Source organism: Chrysochloris asiatica, unplaced genomic scaffold, assembly GCF_000296735.1.
Source record: "Chrysochloris asiatica unplaced genomic scaffold, ChrAsi1.0 scaffold03028, whole genome shotgun sequence".
Taxonomy (NCBI): Eukaryota; Metazoa; Chordata; class Mammalia; order Afrosoricida; family Chrysochloridae; genus Chrysochloris; species Chrysochloris asiatica.
The window spans coordinates 3,615-10,615 of NW_006411546.1; the positions used below are offsets into that span (position 1 = coordinate 3,615).

The 7,001-nt window shown below is 46.3% G+C and overlaps 1 pseudogene; it reads left to right on the top strand.

Moving 5' to 3' along the window:
* The first annotated feature begins 4,324 nt into the window (after positions 1-4,324).
* On the top strand, positions 4,325-4,669 carry LOC102832510 (annotated as a pseudogene).
* Positions 4,670-7,001: the final 2,332 nt, after the last annotated feature.

A 7,001-nucleotide genomic window follows, 5' to 3' on the forward strand; every position in this document is an offset into this window, starting at 1 on the left:
TGCCAAGGAGCCCTGGTAGAGTTGTTGTTGTTAATTGCCATGGAGTCAATTCCAACCCATGGCAAACATGTACAGGGTTTCCAAGGAGCAGCTGGTGGGTTTGAACTGCTGACGTTGTAGTTCACAGTCCATTGCTTATCTGACACTGCCACACAAGTTAAGCTGCCAATTGCAAGGTCAGCAGTTTGAATCCACTAACTGCTCCTTGGGAGAAAGGTGAGGCTTTCTGCTCCTGTAAAGATTTACAGCCTTGGAAACCCTCTACGGGATCACTGTGACTGAGAACTGACTGAACAGCACACCCTCACCACTAGATGCCAGGCACTGGGCTAAGAGCTTTGCACACATGATCTCAGATGGGGAAACTGAGGTGCAGACTGGAGACAGGAGTTCAGCCCAGGTCTGCCTGACTGTGGTGTCCTGGGAGACACCTCCAGTCCTAAAAAGCAAACTCCAACTGAGGACTGACCAATCGGTCACTCCCTTTTCAGCAACTCTTAAAAAATGCCAACACCTGTCTCCTAATCCCCTCAATTCGTAATTATTTTTCAAAAGGGTGGAGGGCTTAGAGGCAAATGACTCTCTCTTTATAAGCTGGTAGCCTAAAAATCATCTTCCAGAAATTTCTACAGACAGAAATATCCACACTGGTGGCATTCCAAGTTGTAAATAGCAGCTCTGTGTTTTTAAATCATTTTGTTGATGTTTTCAACCAGGCACTCCTTACAAAACAGTCCTTACAGCATACTTATGAATTGCAACTATTGCCCTAAGCACGCTGTTTAACAACAAAGGGCCGGCAGATGAAAGAGCTAGTCAAGTCCAACCGTGATGGTGTTTATACTAAACACTTAACAACCCAGTTAAACTCATATACAGCAGTACACATGACACACCAAAGCAGGGGGCTGCCGTGTAAGAAGTATCAGAAACCTGCGGGTCAGAATAGCCTGCTGACTTGCTGTTGGCTACAGCCAGAGTAATACCTAAAGTCAGATCTGTGTGGGGCTCCTCTCACCATAGAACTGTTATAGGAAGATCTTAGTTCATGATTGCCACCCACTTTGAAGGAAAATTATACGCTTACCGACTCATTTCTCCAAGTGAGGTAGGTCTATAAGCCAGGAGAAGGTGGATTGTTGACAAACACACATGAAAACATCAAGCCAATTTCTTCTGCTCGTCCCTAAACTGCGTTTAAGCCCATTCAACTCTAGTGTCCTGGTGTCCGGGGAATTAAACCTAGAACCTATTTAGTAGCTTGGTGGTGGTGGTGGTGGTGGTTATGTGCCGTGGAGTCAGAACCGACTCAAAACGACCCTGTACAGGGTTTCCGAGGCTGTAAATCTTTATGGGAGCAAGCAGAATGCCTCATCTTAAGGAGCTGTGGTAGCGTAGTGGTTACAAATCGGGCTGCGAACCGCAAGGTCAGCAGTTTGAAACTACCAGCGGTTCCGCGGAAGAAAGATGAGACTTTCTGCTCCCGTAAAGATTTACAGCCTCGGAAACCCTGTACAGGGTCACTATGAGTCGGAACCGACTCCACGGCACATAACAACAACAACATAATTTAGTAGTTTAGCAGCCTGAAATGAACCACAATCGTATTTACATATGATTTGCTTTCTCTTGATTAAACTGAGAGGGTTCGCATCAGGCTAATCTCTCTCTTCACCCCCAGGGCCCCGATGCAGGCTTTCCTTGTGGGAGGGCTGAGAGGAGATTTGATTTCACACAGTTCTGTCTTGTAACCCACTCTGATTCAAGGCGGACTCCCAAATCTGAAGTGCTCCCACCTGGGGCAATAGTCACTCTGCCTCTTTCCTCTGCTTTGCCTCCAGCGCCCTCTAGAGGAGTCATTAAGGACTGGACGCAGGGAACTCGGAAAAAATGCTGACCCCATTTGCCTGGGACTGAAGTGGGGCTTTTCAGGGCTACAACCTGGAAAGTCCCAGGCAAATTGGGCCAACTTGGTCACCTTATTAAATAACCAGACACCACATGCCATCAAGTCAGCCTTGACTCATGTGTCAGAGTGGAACTGTGCCCCACAGGGTTTTCAATGGCTGATTTTTTTTTATAAGTAGATCCCCAGACTTTTCTTTGAAGGCATCTCTGGGTAGACTGAAACATCTAACCTTTCAATTAGCAACTGCATAATTAACCCTTTACAACACTTGTTGTTGTTGTTAAGTTCTGCATTAAGCAAATCTGCTGCAAAAGACCTCTTTAAAGCGTTGTTGAGGACTAAGGTGTACCAAACCCAAGCCATGGTATTTTCAATCACCTCTTATCATGTGAAAGTTGGACAATGAATAAGGAAGACTGTAGAAAAATCAATGCATTTGAAGTATGGTGTTGGCAAAGAATATTGAAAGTACTATGGTCTGCCAGAAGAACAAACAAATAGGTTTTGGAAGAAGTGCAGCCAGAATTCTCCTTAGAAGCAATGATGGCCAGACTTTGTCTCTCGTACTTTGGACATGTTATCAGGAAGTACCAGTCCCTGAAGAAGAGCTTCAGGCTTGATAAAGTGGAGGGTCAGTGAAAAAGAGGAAAACCTCCAACAAGAAGGATTGGCACTGTGGCAGCTACAATTGGCTCAAGGACAATAGTTGTTATGAAGGTGGCCCAGGACCAGGAAGGGTTTCATTCTGTTGTGCACAGAGTCGCTATGAGTTGGAACTGACTCGACGGCACCTAACAACAAAGCTGGTGTAAAGGGGTGAGATGGGAATCCTGCACTGGTAAACTTCTGCCCCTCTATGGTTGATGTCAGGGGACGGGGTGAGGGCAAGTGCCGCACCATCCTCTGAGTGCTACAGACCAGGCTTTTACGGGGTTCCCTAGGAGAGAGAGGTGAATTATTGAATAAAGCAGCCCTGGAAACAGAGCAATAGGTCAGATTCCACAACCCACGCTGGAGAAAAAGCATGTTTCATCATTCATTCTTTTGACTTTCATTCACTCAACAAACAAGAGCCAGTTCAATCAACAACACAAAAACGGATAGGAGAGATGAGTTAAATAGATATAGTCCAGTGACAAACGTCCTGGGATTGAAAAACTTTGCAAAACTCTGTCCTGATAATGCCCTTTCCCTGCTAAAGAGTATGGAACGACTTTCTGTAAGCACCCGAGCAAAGCAAGGATCCGGTCCCAGGCCTGCCTGAGAGATAGGGTATGAGGGAGAGCTGGAATTACTTCCACCCTTCTCTGAACTTAGGCCAGCTTCTCAGCCTGTGTCCAAGGACAGATAAAGACCAAAAGCCATTGCTATTGAGTCGATTCCAACCCATAGTGATTCTATAGGACAGAGTAGAACTGCCTCATAGGGTTTCCAAGGCCAGTGGTGCAGTGCTAACCAGAGGTCGATGGTTCGAACCCATCAACCACTGCTGGAGAAAACTCCAGCAGTCTGCTTACATAGAGATTGTAATTGGTACGTGCCACCAACTCGATTCCCACTCACAGTGACCCTGTATAGGGTTTATGTGGAGTGACTGGTGGGTTTGAATGGTTGACCTGGTGGTTAGTAGTTCAGGTGCTTATCCCACACCAGGGCTCCTCCATAAAACTCTAGTGGTGTGGCTTACAGTCATTCCAACTCATAGCAACCCTTCCTGGGGTGTCTGAGGCTGTAAATCTTCGTGGGAGCAGAAAGCCTCATCTTTCTCCTGCAGAGCAGCTGGTGGATTCAAACTGTTGACCTTGTGGTTAGTAGCCCAACGTGTAACCCACTATGTTCCAGGGCTCCTTTCTGTAAAGATTACAACCCTGGAAACCCCACAAGGTGCTTCTACTCTCAGTCCATACAGTTGTCATGAGTCAAAATCTACTTTGAGAGTTTGGGGGTTTGGGAATTTTTTTTCAAATCCTTACAGAAGTAGACAGCAGAGCATCTGTAAAGATTCAAGTCACTAGCCTTTTCCACCGGAAAAGACACACCATGCTGCCCACAACGGCACCACGTGAAGACAGGTGAAAGCCTCACTTTGAAGCAGGTAAGAAGAAGCAAATGTCCAGCTAGGAGCACTTGGCTAGATAAATTATGATATTGAAGGTGTTTTGAGTCCATACGCCATCAGATTAGCTTGCTCAAAATGTGAATGGATGCTGAGATGATTGTGCCCAGAACAGGTAAATATGCATCTAGACAAGACTAGCAGCGAAAATCACAAAAACTGGATCCAGGATGTTAGGTGATAAGATGGGAAGATCATGGGCGATCTTTTCATTCTAATGAAAATTCCAGTAAACACAAAACCCTGCTATAAATTAGACCTGTGAGACGGACTGCGGGTCTGTGCTTGCTGCAGCGTAGGGAGTGTGGAGTGTGAGTTGCAGTGACCAGAGAATCCTGGCAGGACAGGCATTTAGAAAGTTTCTTCCCCTCTTTGATCAAGTTTTGGTGGAAAGAAGTGCCACTGAAACTGTAACTAAAGGAGGCATTATGCTTCCAGAAAAATCGCAAGGAAAAGTTCTGCAAGCAAGAGTAGTAACTGTTGGCTGCAGATCTAAAGGAAAGGGTGGAGAGATTCAACCAGTTAGTGTGAGTGTTGGAGATAAAGTTCTTCTTCCAGAATATGGAGGCACCAAAGTACTTCTAGATGATAAGGGCTATTTCTTATTTAGAGATGGTGACATTCTTGGGAAGTATGTAGACTAAAATCAATCACAATTGAAATGGCATCATGTGAAGCTGCCCACTCCACTGAAGGTCTGAAATTTTGCATCATGTAAATAATCTTCATGTCTCTCTTTTATAATAAACTTATGATATTGTGTCAAAAAAAAAAAAAAAATTAGACCTATGAGCACGAAAATGGTCTCGGACCTGGTCCCCAAGTGCCAGAATTGACCCAACAGCAACAAACAATAAACTAGGCCCTCTGTCACCAAAGACAACAAAGAAACGCCCTGGATAAATACAAGGATGCTTCAAAGAGTTCGTGACAAAATGGAATGAAAAACTAGTGGCATTTTTCCACAAACTTTTTGAAGTTACCCAGGAAGAGAAGGGAGGGAAAGTTTACTCAGGGGACTTGATTTCTTGTCTAATTCACAGGGCTTAATTATTTTCTCCATCTTCCCACATTACTGGTGCCAGAGGTGGAGTCGAAACACCCAGACCCAAGGGTGCCGGATTAACAGCTCTGCCTCTAGGCAGGTGAGGAGACATAATAAGAGGCTGGTATCTTTCCAAGAGATGATCTCTGAAGGATAACAAATCCAGGTTGTCACCAAACTGAAGAGAGGCAGACTGATTTAACAGCAGCAGGGGACTGCGTGGCGGCTTCTCACAAGGCCCAGGGTGTGTGTGGATGACTAAGGAGGGCCAGGTTCCCAGCTGCCTAGGGTTCTGGAGCCCAGAGGTAGGTCCAGTGCCAAAGGCGGGCAGCCACACCACTGCTGCTCCTTTAGCCAGTACCTCCCTCGGAGCCCCTCACTCCGTGGCTGCATGCCCACTCTGTGGCACTTCTGAGGACGCTTGACATTGTTTATGTAAGTTTAAAAAACACCAGCATACTTCCTGTTTATCCAGTTTTAAACTCCAGAGACGCCAGTGACGTTCCAACACATTAAGTTCCCCACCCAACCCAGGGCCATTCCCAGGACCTAAGGCCTCTCCCTTGATGGAGGAGGAGAAGGAAGAAGAGATTAGCTTGTTGGAAATTTGAGTTGTTGTTGAGAGTTGCCACTCTTTAAAGTTATCCGTTCTGATTGTTCTTTGTTATTCTCTTCAAATTGGGTGGAAGCTTTCTATTCTCACTGTAAACAATGATTCCCTCCAAAATTCTTACAGTGACAGGACCCATTTGAAAAGCTGTTTGCCTACTTCCTCCTGCACCAGGCCAACAAACAGGCTGGGTGTCTCTTGAGCCCATGATCTTGACCCTAACTGGAGATTTTAGCTCTCCTAGATCCCTGGGGACAATTTGTTATGGATGCTCCTTTCCAACCTCTTCCTGAAGAAAGAAGATGGTAAACAAAGGCCGGGGAGGCGATGACTGGTCTTGCCTCTTATACATTTTCAATACTTGATGGTGATGGTGGTGATTTATGTGCCGTGGAATTGGTTCTGACTCAGGGTTTCCAAGGCTGTAAATCTTTACGGGAGCAGAAAGCCTCAGCTTTCTCCCGCAGAACAGCTGGTAATTTTGAACTGCTGACTTGGAGGTTAGCAGCCCGACTCGTAACCACTCCACTGCCAGAACTCCTTATTGATAGTTTAATAGAGAGCCAGAATGTGGGGCAAGCAAACTCAGAGACTAGGGAGACCTGGGTCCAGCCCCAAGGAGAGAGAAAAGACTTCCAGTCAGGTACCATATGTGTGGTCCTTTGAGCCCAAGAGCTAAGAGGAGGGAGGATGAGCAATCTATTCGAGAAGAGCAGAGAAGGCAGTGTGCAAGCGAGGTATCCCAGGGGGCCCTAAAAGTGTAGTTTGAATGAAGGAAGGCTCAGGGGTAGAAATCACAGGGCAGAGACAGAGAGAAACAGAGAAGAGCTGGGGAAATGGGTGGGGCCGGTTTGGAGGACCCTAGCCACAGGTTCTAGTTCCCAATCCAGACTGAATCTCAGATTCAACTCGCTCCTTCTGCCTGGGAGGCACAGGGAGGAATGTTGGAATGTGTCTGGAGGAGATGGATTCTGTCCTTCAGTGTCTTGTTGCTCTCCATTTCAGCTCTTTTTCAGTCCCACTGGGTTGCCAGATGGCCCTGCATTCAATCTCCATCAAACCCAGTGGGAAATCCCAGTATCTCCCTTCCCTCCTAGAAACCCTGACCCTCAACTTCTCCTCTAATCCCAATTCCCAACCCGCAACCAAGCTAAGGGCAGTGGTTCAAACCCACAAGCCACTCTTCAGGAGAAAGATGAGACTTTCTGCTCCCATAAAGATTTACAGCCTCAGAAACAAGTAGGAACTGACTCAATGGCATTTAACACCATACGAATCGGGCTGCGAACCTTAAGGTCAGTGGTTCGAAACTACCAGCTGC